Source organism: Stegostoma tigrinum, chromosome 34 (genome assembly GCF_030684315.1).
Source record: "Stegostoma tigrinum isolate sSteTig4 chromosome 34, sSteTig4.hap1, whole genome shotgun sequence".
Lineage (NCBI taxonomy): Eukaryota > Metazoa > Chordata > Chondrichthyes > Orectolobiformes > Stegostomatidae > Stegostoma > Stegostoma tigrinum.
The window spans coordinates 25,395,277-25,409,049 of NC_081387.1; the positions used below are offsets into that span (position 1 = coordinate 25,395,277).

The window sequence follows — 13,773 nt, forward strand, 5'->3', positions numbered from 1 at the left end:
TGACTTGTGCCTTGTAGATGGTGGACAGGCTTTGAGGAGTCAGAAGGTGAGTTAATTGCGGCAGTATTCCTAGCCTCTGAACTGCTCTTACAGCCACTGAGTTTATGTGGTGAATCCAGTTGAGTTTCTGGTCAACAATAACACCAGAATGTTGATAGTGGGGGATTCATTGTTTGTAATGCCACTGAATATCAAGGGATGGTGGTTAGATTATCTCTTATTGGTGATGGTCATAGCCTGGCATTTGTGTGGCATGAATGCCACTTGCCACTGGTCAGCCCAAGCCTGGATATTGTCCAGAACTTGTTGCATTTGTACATGGACTACTTCAGTATCTGCGGAGTCACAAATGGTGCTCGACATTGTGCAATCATTGGCAAATATCCCCACTTTGGACCTTATGATAGAGCGAAGGTCATCGATGAAGCAGTTGAAGATGGTTGGACCGAAGAGTCTGCCCTGAGGAACTCCTGCAGAGATGTCGTGAAGCTGAGATGACTGACCTCCAAAAACCACGATCATCTTCCTATGTGTCACACAAGACTCCAACCTCTGGAGAGTTTGTCCCCTGATACCCATTGCTTCCAGTTATACTCAGGCTCCTTGATGCCACACTCTGTCAAATGCAGCATTGATGTCCAGGGCTATCATTCTCACCTCACCGCTGGAATTCTGCTCTTTTGCCCATGTTTGAACCAAGGCTATGATGAGGTCCGGGGAGAAGTGGCCCTGGTGGAACCCAAACTCAGCATCACTGATCAGGTTATTGCTGTTGATGACACCTTCCATCACTTTACTCATGATCAAGAGGAGACTGATGGGGTGGTAACTGGCCAGGTTGGGTTTGTCCTGCTTTTTGTGTACAGACATACCTGGGCAATTTTCCACATTGCTGGGTAGATACCAGTGTTGTAACTGCACCGGAACAGTTTGGCTAGGGGAGCAGCACACTCTGTAGCACAAGTCTTCAGTGCTATTACTGAATATTGTCAGGGCCCTTAGCCTTTGCAGTATCCATTGTTTCCAGCCATTCCTTGACATCAAATGGAATGAGTTAAATTGGCTGAATATTGGTATCTGTAATACTGGGGACCACTGGAACAGGCTGATGGATCATCCACTTGGCACCTCTGGCTGAAGATTCCTGAGAATGCTTCAGCATTATCTTTTGCACTGATGTGCTGGGCATTTCCATCATTAAGGATGGTGATATTTCTGGAGCTTCATCCTCCAGCCAGCTGTTTAATTGTCCACCATCATTCACAACTGGATGTGGCAGGATTGCAGAGCTTTGATCTGATCTGTTGGTTGTGAGATTGCGTAGCTCTGACTATCATTTGCTGCTTATGCTGTTTGGCGTGCAAGTAGTCCTGTTTGGTGGCTTCACCAGGTTGACACCTCACCTTCAGGTATGCCTGGTGCTGTTCCTGGTATGCCCTCCTGCCTTCTCCATTGAATCAGGGTTGATCCTTTGGCTTGCTGGTAATAGTTGCATGGGGGATATACAGGGCCATGAAGCTACAGATTGTGCTGTAGTACAATTCTTCTGCTGTTGAGCGGCACGGCGGCTCAGTGGTTAGCACTGCTGCCTCACAGCACCAGGGACCCAGGTTCGATTCCCCCCTCGGGTGACTGTCTGTGTGGAGTTTGCACGTTCTCCCCGTGTCTGCGTGGGTTTCCTCCGGGTGCTCCGGTTTCCTCCCACAGTCCAAAGATGTGCAGGCTCGGTGGATTGGCCATGCTAAATTGCCCGTAGTGTGCAGGGGTGTGTGAGTTATAGGGGGGTGGGTGTGGGTGGGATGCTTCAAGGGGTGGTGTGGACTTGTTGGGCCGAAGGGCCTGTTTGCACACTGTAGGGAATCTAAAAAAAAATGGCCCACAGAATTTCATGGATGCCCAGTCTTGAATTGCTAGATCTGTGCAAAGTCTGTCCCATTTAGCACAGTAATAGTGCCACACAATACAATGGAAGTTATTCTCAATTTGAAGGCGGGGCTTTGTCTCAGCAGGGACTGCACGATGGTCGCTCTTACCAATACTATCATAGACAGATGTAACTGCAGATTGGTAAGGATGAGGTCAAGTATACTTTTCTCTCTTGTTGGTTCACTCACTGACCTGCTTCAGACCCAGTCTCGCAGCTATGTCCTTTAGGACGCAACCAACTCGATCTGTAGTACTGCTGCTGAGCCACACTTGGTGCAAGATGAAGCAAGAGTTTGTTTTTCCTCACTCCCTTGACTGACAGTGTACTTCAGTGAGTTAAACAGAGTTGTGGTGATTTTGAAATTCAAATGCTCAAGGTTTGCTGAATGGTGTAATGATTCAGCGACTGAGTACTTTGATCAGTGTAATGTGGTAAAATCTCAGCTGAGAGATGGATGGAGCTTAAGGAAGATGCAGATGATTTATGGTAATTTCTGCCTCATTACTTTCAGTTATTTATACCAGGTGCAGGTGCTGGATCCTGAGCAGAGAGACTGTGTGCTCCATATTCATTAAACTGTGAGAATGAATCCTGCAGTGCTTCGCCAGCGTGCCTTTGTGGGTCTGAGATTAAAGTGCAGCTTGCTGCTTACTCAACATCATCGATCATAGTTTGAGATCAGCAATGAGAAAACAGTGCTCATTGCGGTTAAAAATAGAGATGGAGCTGGAGTCTGCCTCAGACAATCTGCTGCCATCTCAGTCTTCATTTCAGCCCTTGTTTTTAGCTCACCTCCAAGGCTTCAAACCCTACTTCCCTGACTGCAGTCTCTGTCTCACTGCCATGCCCTTCAATTCTCTCAGATTTTTCATCAGCATCTTCTCCTGTGTGTTCTTCAGTCCTTATTTTAAGACCATAAGAGCAGGAGAAACAGGATCGGGACACAGGAGTAGATTATCTAACCCCTTGGACTTACTCGATAGATTAAGTGAATAGCAAAGGGCTTTTATCCAGGTTGGGGAAGTTCAAAGCTAGAGGGCATATTTTTAAAGTGACAGGAGAAAGGTTTAAAAGAGACCTGAGAGGTGACTTTCTCACACAAAGGGTGGCTTGTATGTAGAATAAATTGCCAGAAGAAGTGTTAGATACAGGTACAATTTGGACAGGTACATAAATAGAAAAGGTTTAAAGGGACATGGGCCAAATGCAAGCAATTTTTTGTTTTCTTTATTCATTTAAAAACATAAGGACATCACTGGCCAGGCAGCATTTATTGTCCATCCCTAATTTCCCAGAAGGCAGTTAAGATTCCACCACATTGCTGTGGGTCTGGAGTCACATGTAGGCCAGACCAGGTAAGGATGGCAGTTTTCTTCCCTGAAGGACACTAGTAAACCAGATGGATTTTTCCCAACAAGTGATAATGGATAAAGGATTCATGGTCAGATTTTTAAAAAATTCAAATTCCACTGTCTGCCGTGACAGGCCCCCAGAAAATTTTATGGGACTCTGGATTAGCAATCCAGCAACAATACCACTAGGCCATCACCTCCCCTCTATGATACTATTTTAATTAGTAAACTTGGTCGACATGGATGAACTGGTCTGAAGGGTCTGTTTCTGAGCTGTAGGAGTCTATGACTCGATGACTCTTCGAACGATCATGGCTAAAATACCTTATCCCCAAATTTCTACATTCTCTTTGAGTCCGTAACATCCATTGATCTAAAGTCTCTGTCTCAATGCACCCGGGCAGTGTTGAAACAGGAGCATGTGGAGAGGATGTTTCCTTTTGCAGGAGGAGTTTAGAACTAGGGATCACTGTCTACATTATGGGGTGTTGCCCATTTAAGACAGAGATAAGGAGGAATTCTCTTCTTACAGAGAGTGATGAGTCTTTGTAACTGATTTCCTGAAAAGGTTGTGGAAGCAGAGTCTGTGAGAGGCAGATGGAGTCTTGATCAGTAAAGTTTGGGAGGGAATTGGGCTTAGTGTTGAAAGACTACTGGGGCTTCACAAGAAGGGTGGGTCATCAGATCGGCCATGATCTTATTGAATGGCAGAGCAGGTTTGTGGGGCTGAGTGGCCTCCTCCTGGTCCAAATTCATTTGAATGTACCCAAGACTGAGTGCCCATATCTCTCTGTTGTGGAATGTTCCCTTCATCTCTGTCGGGAGAAACGGTTTCTCTCTGTCAGATTACTGTTGTTTCCATAGTCTTGTGTGGACACATCCTAACTGCATGAATCACACTTTAATCCTCACTGCCCCAGGAAGCAGAGCGTGCTGAAGAACATCTCCATGGGATGGGAAGAATTAAAAGACTAAATTATTATTTTCCTATCATGTATAATTAACACAGCGGGGGCAGCTGATTGGGACTGAGAACCTGGGAACAGACTATTCTGAACAGATCCCACGGCCATTATTTCAGGAAGGTGCAGAGAAGTGACTCCAATATCCTTGTGAACTGTTATCCTAACAAACCTGCCACTGAATGAACTGAGGGTGGGGACAAGATATGAATAATTATGGTTGAGCTTTTGCACACACATATGCGCATGCACACATACACATCCACATGTACACACACATACAAGCATACATATTCACACACAGACACACACAGACACACACACACACACACACACACACACACACACACACACACACACACACTCTACATTCCAAATTTAGTAATTGAATTTATATTTCATCATTTCACTGTGGCGTAATTCAAGCTAATCCAGTGACATTAATTTGGAGAAGGGCATGCCCTGATTAATCCTGAGAAAAGGAGACAGGAAACTGCACGGTGCTCCTTCTGGCATTGTCATGGAAATGTTCATGTACCCTGGCACAGGTAAGCTAAATTTTCAGATTTCCTTTTCTTCTTTGAAAGGTGTCACAAAGTACACTGGTTCATTTTCCCAACAGCATTGATGCTTTCAAATAAAGGGAGCTCAGGTGTAGAATACAACCAGAGGGAATGGATTTGAAGAGACCAGCAAAAGAGCCAGAAGTGGCAACAAGAGTAGAAATGGGCTTTTGTGCAATGAGTCACTGAGTGCTGGGATGCACCACTTGAAACTACAAGTTTGATTACGGCTTTTAATTAGAATTAGAATTGGCTCACTCTGTAAAATGTTCGAGATGAAGGCAGGTGGGATGGACTGACAGAGCGGCTCTTGCAGAGAATCCTCCTGGATACAGTGGGCCATATGGCCTTTTTCTGTGCCATATCCACTCTGTTTTTATGAGTAGGGGACCTTTTGACACTGGGACTGCTGTGGATACAATGTGGCATGAAGACGGACCTCTGATTTCTCTTCACAGAGACTGCAAAACTTGTTGAGCTTTTCTGGCAATTTTTGTTTTTGTTTCTGATTTACAACATCCACAGTTCTTTTGGCTTTTATTGCAATATACTTCCAAGTCAAGGTGGTGATAGGCTTGGAGGGAAACTTGCAGGAGCTGGTGTTCCTGTATATCTACTGCCCCAATCATTCTAAATGGAAGTGATTGTGAATTTGAAAGGTGCTGTCTAAGGATCTTTGGTGAATTTCTGCAGTGCAACTTGTAGATGGTACACACTGCTGCAAGAGGGTGTCGGTGGGGGAGGGAGTGGGTGCATGTGGAAATGGCGCTAATCAAGCAGGGGCTGCTTTGTCCTTGATGGTGTCAAGCTTCTTGAGTGTTGTTGGGGCTGCACTCATCCAAGCAAGTGGGGAGTATTCCACCTGACTCCTGAATTATGCCTTTTAGATGGTGGGTAGACCTAGGTTTTGTGTTACTGGAATAAGTCTTGAATCAAGTGACTGAGGCAAAGTGGTTGGTATTGAACTAAGGAGTCGTTTCCAAAAATAGATCTGAAAGCAGGAAGTAAAGCAAAGAACTTGCATTGAATGTCGCAGTGGAGATTTAACTAGGCCACATGAATGTGTATGAGCTGTCATGAGACAATTGATGGGTTTGCAGGATTCTTCCTCCCTCCTCCCTCTCACTCTCCCTCCCTCCCTCCCTCTTTCTCGTCCTCCTCCCTCTCACTTTCTCCCCGGCCTCCCTTTCTCTCTCTCCCTCCTTCCCTCCTACCTTTTCCCCGCACTCCCTCTCTTCCCCAACCCTTCCTCTCTCTTTTCCTCCCTCCTGTCTCCCTTTCTCACTCACTCTCTCTTTTCCTCTCTTTCTCTCCCTCCCACTCGCTGTCTGTCTCTCCCACTATCTCTCTCTCCCGTCCCTAGCTCCCCTCCTATATCTCTCTGTCCCCCTTCTCCCTCTCCCTTCCCCCCTTGTTTTTCCCCTTCTCTCTCTTTCTTTGCCTCTCTCTCTGTCTCTCTGTCTCTCTCTCGCTCTCTCTCTGTCTCCCCTTCTCACTGTTACTCTCTCCCCCTTCATCTCTCTCTCACTTTCTCCCATCCCCTCTCTCTCCACACTGTTCCCAACACTGCAGCATAAAAACCTAGGCATCCATCAGACATTAAACTATGATCTCCTCTGCCCTGCCAGGTGCCCTGGCACCAGATTGAAGATGCCAAGGGGAGGCCTCCTTGGTGTTCTTGGCCAATACCTCTCTCTAAGCCCACATCACCGAATATGTTTGCTGCTTATGGGAGCTTGCTACGCACAAACTGATTTCTGAGTTTGCTACATTCAGCAGCGATTATGCCTGAAGTGACCGTGAGGATCTGCCGAGAGATTGTGAAAGGCGTTGTGTAACGGCCGAGCTTTGTGACTTCACTCTGTTCAGTGGCAGACTTGGTTGAAAAGAGCAGCTTTACTGTCGATGTGTGAACATATTGACAGCCAGAGAGTAGGACACACAGAAGACACTCACACATTTCCCCAGTTTCCCCAGCAGCTCCGATCACTGGGCTGGAGTGTACAATTGTCATGTCGTATCCACCCAGAGGGTTCTCTGCTTGTGGATGCCCTTGTGCCCATCCAGGACATCACTATCTCTGCCCAAGATCAGACCTCCAATTTACCGTCTGCACACTGCCCTGCCCCTTTCCCTCACCTCCCTTCTCTGCTACCTCCAAGACAACTGAAGCCAAACTTGGCCCTTGCACTGAAGTGCAGGTCCAATGTGGCCATATAGAGAATTGTGTGGAATGAGCTGCCGGAGGCAATGATGCAGGCTGGTACAATTACAACATTTAAAAGGCATCTTGACAGGTATATGAATAGGATGGATTTAGAGGGATATGTGTCAAATGCAGCAAATGGAACTGGATTTTTAAAAGATATCTGGTCAGCATGGATGAGTTGGACCGAAGGGTCTGTTTCCATGCTGTATAGCTTTTTGACTCTAAATCAAATAATAACAGGAAGTTTGAAGAGTGCTTATCAGAAAACCTTGTTGATCCAGACTATCCTCAGAAGACACATGGAATTCAGCTTGGAATTGGAATTCAGCTGGAACATATCCAGCAGGCTGCAGCCTCCTCGGGCCCCTTTAACAGTACATCTCCATCTCCCTTCAGGCAGATGTCCAGGGAAAGCAGACGTTGACTCTAATGGGGACGGGATCAAACAGACAATGCCCCATGCACTGCCAGGGCCACGGGTTGGGGTCTGTTGACTGTAATGCCAGCACGGAGTGGGAGCATTGTAGACAGCCAATAAGAAAGCTGCAGGGCCGGTGGGAATGCCCAAGTTTCAGTATGTGCCTGAACCAGAGGCATGTCGCAAGCCCCTCTCACTCACAGTGCCTTCCTGTTCCTGCAGAGGTGTCGCAGTGAACACACAGCCCTGCTGCACCACTGTTTTGAGAGGTTGACACCACCTTCATCAGGAGAAAGCAGCAGAGCCACAGCCTTTGAGATTGAGCGAGACCTGCGCATGTGTCTCATCCTGTGGGAAGGTCTTTAATTCCCTTCCCAGCATGACACCCTAAAACCCATCCAATGCCCAGCCAGGCAGGAGTGTGCGACATAGAGACAATGAAACATGGAAAATAGGAGCAGGAGTTGGCCATTCAGCCCTTTGAGCCTGCTCTGCTAGAAAATATGACATTGACTGATCATCCAACTCAGTACTATGTTCCTACTCTCTGCCCATACCCGCAGATTCCTTTTAGTTGTAAGAACTGCACCTAGATTTTTCATGAACGTCTTCAACACTTTGGCCTCAGCATTTTCATGTGACAGAGAATTCCATGGCTCCCCACTTTCTGGGCGGAGAAATTTCTCCTCATCACAGTGCTAACTGTCCTACCCTCTATCCTTAGACTGTGATCTCTGGTCTCAGGAACATCATCAGGAACTTCCTTTTGTCTTATAATGCTTTGAATTTTATAGGTTTCTATGAGATCACCCCTCATTCTTCTAAACTCCAGTGAATGTCATCCTAACCGATCCACTCTGTATACATATGTCACTCCTGCCATCCCAGGAATCAGTCTGGTAAATCTTTGTTGCACTCCTTCCATTGTTAGAACATACTTCCTTGGATGAAGAGACTAAAACTGCACGCAATGCTCCAGGTGTGGTCGTACCAAGAACCTGTACTATTGAAGCAAGGCACCCCTGCTCCTATACTCAAATCCTCTAACCATGAAGACCAACATGCCATGTGCCATGCCAATGTACAGTCACTGCCTGTCACATGATTGGGTGCTGGGTGAGTAAATAACTGGGCCAAATCTTCACGCACGTAGCACTGTTCATGAGTCAGTCTGTGGTGGGTTCAGGGGAGGGAGAGTTGGGCTGTGAAACAATAATCTCTGGAGCTGACTAGCCAATGCACACCGCCCACCAATTGCATCTCACAAGTGGCAATCTGTGCCATTTCATCATAAACTGACCCTTTTGTTTCTCCTCCCCCACTTTCAGCTGCCCCAAACTGTCCCATTTCTATCTTGTCTCAGTTCTAATCAAGGGTCATCTCAACCTGAAACATTATCTCTCTCTCTCTCCCTCTCCCTTTCTCACTGTCTCCCACGGCTGCTCCTGGACCCATTGAGTTTCTCCTACACTTTCTCCTCTTTTCTCACATATTTTAGGAATGTATATTGCAGCCAAAAGCAAATTCTTGGTAGTGATTTGAAGAAGTTCAAACTTAATTATGTTTTCTGACTTCTCCTTTCTGTCTCTTTTTATATTTTTATTCCTCTGTGGGCATTCAAAGGTCAGTGCTAGAACCACCACAGTGGATACACCCATACACCCACAGTGCTGTGGGGAAGGGATATTTTGACTCAGTGACACTGAAGGAGCAGCAATATATTTCCGAATCAGAATGCTGTGTGACTTGGAGAGGAACAATGGTGGTGTATTTGGTGGAGGTCCTTTTTTCCTCCTAGGTCATATCATTAGCAGATTTGGAATATGCTGTCAGAAGAACTAGTGAGACAGGGCATTTTAGAGATGGTACACACTGCAGACTGTAAGTGTGCATCAAATACAAGGAACAGGTAAGGAGTGTGATGGAATATTCCCCACTTGCCTGGATGGGGGCTGCTCCAACAACACTCAAGTAGCTTGACACCACCCAGGACAAAACAACCCACCTGATTGACACCACATTCAACACTTCCTGCACAACCAACATTTTACAAATTGTCTCACTGGATGTGGGTGCTATTTGCTGGGAATATTGAGCATTTATTACCCATATCGAGTTGACCCTTGAGAAGGTGATGGTGAACTGCCTTCTTGAACTGCTGCAGGTCATTTGCTGAAGTTGGATCCACAGTATCCTTAGGGAGGGAATTCCAAGAGTTTGACCCAATGACACCAAAGGAATGGTGTTATATTCCCAAGTCAGAAGGGTCAGTGGCTCAGAACAGAATTTGCAAAGGATGGTGTTCCCATATATCTGCTCCTTTGTCTTTTTAGATGGAAATATCTGTGGGTATGAGTCTGGCCGCCATCTGTCCATGAGTGTGTTTCTGTGTGTAGCTGCGTGTATGTTTGTGTTTTTGTGTATGTTTGTATTTTTCCGCATGTGTGTGGCTGTGTGTATATTTGTGTGTCTGTGTGTATGTTTGTGTTTCTGTGTATGTTTGTATATTTCTGTGTGTGTGCATGTTTGTATGTGTGTGTGTTTGTGTGCATGTTTGTATTTTTCTGTGTGTGTTTCGTGTTTATGTTTGTGTTTTTGCAAATATTTCTGCGTGCATGTTTGGTTTTTTTGTGTGTTTTGTGCGCGTCTCTATGTTTTTCTGTCTGTGTGCATGTGTCTATGAGTATGTCTGTGTGTTTGTGTGTGTCTCTGTGTATCTGTATCAATGTCTGTGTGTGTGCATGTCTATGTGTTTGTGTCTGTGTGTATGTCGTATCTGTGCCTTTGCGTGTATCTCTGTGTTTGTGTATGTATCCTTCTGTGTGTGCATCTATGTATGTCTGTGTGACAGTGTGTCTGGGTCTATATCTGCGGTGGAGTTTTAGCTCCGCTACTGAAAACGCTCCATTAATAATTTAGTGGAGGCTGAGTTTAACACGCCTGCCTTCTGAAAGCAGCACTGTGTGATTCTCTTGAGTGACTGCAGCCCCGGACTGAATCCAAACACAGAGCTGATGTCAAAATCCGTGTGGGTGTGACCGTGAAGATATCCTTTTTACCAGACAACGACCTCCAGACTCCAGGAAGGAGAGAAGCAACAGCAGCAAGCCCGCTCGCTCCCTCTCACTATGAGCAAGCACCAAGGTCCCTCACAGTCTCTCTCTGTCTCCGGAGCCTCCAGCAGTAAGATTCGGTGGATGTGAGCAGCAGCCAGTTCATTCATATAAGGTAATGGATACAACCACTTTCTATCTCCCTAGCTTTGTTTGTGTGCGCTTTCTCGTTAAATCGTACCGCGTTGAAGTTTCACAAAGCTGTTAGTTCAGTTGAGTTGGGTTTCAACTGCTTCAGCCCGTCCATATTAAAGAATAAATGACTTCAGATTTGACAAGAATTCCAACATAGAAAGGAGTTTGTGGTGAATAGGGAGGCAGGCATCACTCTCTGCTGAGGCTATTTCCCTCTGCCTGGTAACTGACAAGAAGGTAGAGAAGCGAGGGAGAGAGAAGGAGAGGGATCGAAAGTGAGGCAGAGAAAAATAAAGTGATAAAGAGAATAAAGCAAAAAAAAGGGAGGGAAGGAGTGAGTGAGGCAAAGGTGGAGGGAGGGAGTGAGGTAGAGAGTGTGAGACTGAGGAAAACGGAGAGAGAGAGAGAGAGACAGTGAGGCAGAGAAAGGGAAAGAGTTGGGCAGAGAGAGCGAATGAGATAGAGAGACAGACCGAGAGGAAGAATGAGGCAGAGAGAGAGGGAGAAAGTGAAGCAGAGAGACAGAGAGAGAGAGAGAGGGTAAGGTAGAGAGACAAAGGGAGAGAATGAGTTGGACAGAGAAAATGCGAGAATGGATGAGGCGGACAGATAGAGTGAGAGAGTAAAATAGAGAGAGAGAGAGACAGACAGACAGTTGGGCAGAGAGTGATAGGAGGTGTGACAGAGCTAGAGACAGGACAGAAGATTGAGATGACAGCAAGAAGAGAGAATCAACAATATTCACCAAAAAGACTGAGAGAGGGTGAGAAATAGGGAAAAAAAGAAACAAGGAGATGAGAGACAGTGAGATAGACAAAGAGAGAGCTAATTCAAAAATGAATAGAATATGGGAGAAAGACCTTTGGAAACAGAGAGAGAGAAACATAACACATTGAATCAGAGAAAATAGAGAGTGAAAGAAGGCAAGGCAGAAGCAGCCTCGGGGAGTGACTGGCAGGGAAATCAAATCCCAGAGGAGTGGGAGAGTAATGAGGACAGATGAGCTGGAGAGACATTCAGCATGGAATGAGAGATGGAAGGAAGCAGAGGTTTCAGGGAAAGAGTGCAACAGTGAGCAAAGGGAAGTCAAGAGGGAGCAAGGTGGAGAGGAGGGAACAGAACAAAAAGACGAAGGCACCGAGAGAAGCTGATTGAAATATTGAGAGAATGCCCTGGAGAGACTGAAGGAGATCTGTCCTCAAAGGAAAGGATCACATTGCAGTAACAGATCCCAAAAAATGATCCTGTTAAGTCTGTTGGAGGGGATTAGCTCCACGTGAATCTGTTTCAGTATCCTGTTACTTGATGTTGAATTACTGAGATAGACAGCATTTTTCCTCCTCCTGCTGATTTGGGAGGGGCAACATTAGTGACTGCTCCAGAACACATTGACCCAGGTTTCCAGTTGTGCCAATGTTTATACATATGTGAAATGTTCACCCAGCAGAATACTGGCCGGGTGTCAGTAAGCACAGCAAACAAAGGCAGCCACAAGCTTAGAATTCAAACACCAGGCTCCAAATGTGAGGGAGATTACTCTGAGCCTGCACTGGGGGTTGACAGTTTGAGCGACTGTACTGAGACTACACTGGGAACTGTCAGCCTGAGCGATTGTACTGAGACTGCACTGGGCACTGTCAGTCTGAGAGATTGTACCGGGACTGTACTGGGTGCAGCCAGTCTGAGTGATTGTACTGAGACTTCACTGGGCATTGTCAGATTGAGAGATTGTACCGAGACTGCACTGGGCACTGTCAGTCTGAGCGATTGTACCGAGACTGCACTGGGCACTGTCTACCTGAACAATTGTATTGAGATTGGTAAATTGAATTTAAGTCAAGATGATAATGCTTGACTTTGTCAAAATGGACCTGCCTGTAGGAGGTTTTCTGCATGACTGTGTATTGTGTTTGTCTTTTTCTTTTCCATATGTGCAGTGACATTTAGATGTGTGTCAAGGATGTACAGATGTTTATGAGTACCTTTGTCTTTGCATATGTGCACAGGAGTGTCAGCGTGTGTATATGTGTGGCTATATGTTTAATGAGTGTATATGTTTGGAGTGTATCTATTTGTGCGCCTGTATCCTTGTGGACATGAGTGTCATGTGTTCATGTCAGTGCAGATCACTTCCTGTATTGTTAGATGTTTGCACTTGCATGTTCTTGCCTGTTTTGATGCATATTCTTCTGGATATGAACATTTGATTATGTGTCTGTGTGCGTGTATGTATGTCTATATTGCCATGCTGTCATCTGTCTGTGACTGTATCTCTATCAGCACATCTCTTTTGTTTCTCTGACTATGTCTGCATGTGTGTGCACACATGTGTGTCTTGCATTTCTGTGTATGTCTCTGAGTTGTGTGCCTTTGTGTTCACATGTCTGTGTGTTTCTGTTTGAGTATGTGTGTGTATCAGATGCTGTCACCGGAGTGTGCCAGTATGCCTGAATACAACTGAACAATTAACAGAGGTGTAGATGAGCAGTATTCTAGCAGAAGCACACAGACATCTTTCACAGTTGTGTCTATAGCCAGCAGTTCACGACTAAGGGAGTGAATGATGAATGAGCTGATCTATTGCATGCATGAGAAGAAAGAAAAAAATGATTCGGCCCATTGTATTAGCAGAATATGAGAAATAGGAGCCAGACTGGGCTGAATGGCCTCTCACTCCTGTCCTGGCATTCAATAAAATAGACACCTACATCAGGTTGCCCCTCCTACCCTAACTCCATAACCCATAGTTTTTTGATGTTCAATAATCAATCAACCTCAATTTTGAATCCACCTGATGACTGACCTGCCACAGCTCTCTGGGATAAGACTGCCAAAGATCCTGGAGAAAGACATTTCTCCTTGTCTGTTCTTCAGGCCACAAACAGAGCATGCGACCGAGAGACTTTAAGTCGGACAGAGGGATGAAAACACTTAGGGAGGAATTCTAGAGTTTAGGCAGCTGTTGATGGGGCCACTGAAATGGTGAGAATGGCATGAACACAGATCTCAGAGGGTTCCAGGGCTGGAGGATGTGACAGAGACAGTGAGGCGGGAGTTGGGGGGTGGTATTGACTGTCCAGGATCTTGGATTAGA

The 13,773-nt window shown here is 45.8% G+C and overlaps 1 protein-coding gene across 2 annotated transcripts in view; it reads left to right on the top strand.

Moving 5' to 3' along the window:
• The first annotated feature begins 4,713 nt into the window (after window positions 1-4,713).
• The window catches only part of LOC125446524 (regulator of G-protein signaling 3-like), an 85,773-nt gene continuing 76,713 nt past the window's right edge, over window positions 4,714-13,773 (top strand). Inside the window, exons 1-2 of one of the 2 annotated variants that reach the window (XM_048520159.2) lie at window positions 4,714-4,789; window positions 10,494-10,659. The gene's annotated coding sequence lies outside the window, so the exon portion shown is untranslated. Of the gene's footprint in view, window positions 4,790-10,145; window positions 10,660-13,773 lie in introns of those variants that run through there. The other variant, XM_048520158.2, reaches the window with a different exon arrangement.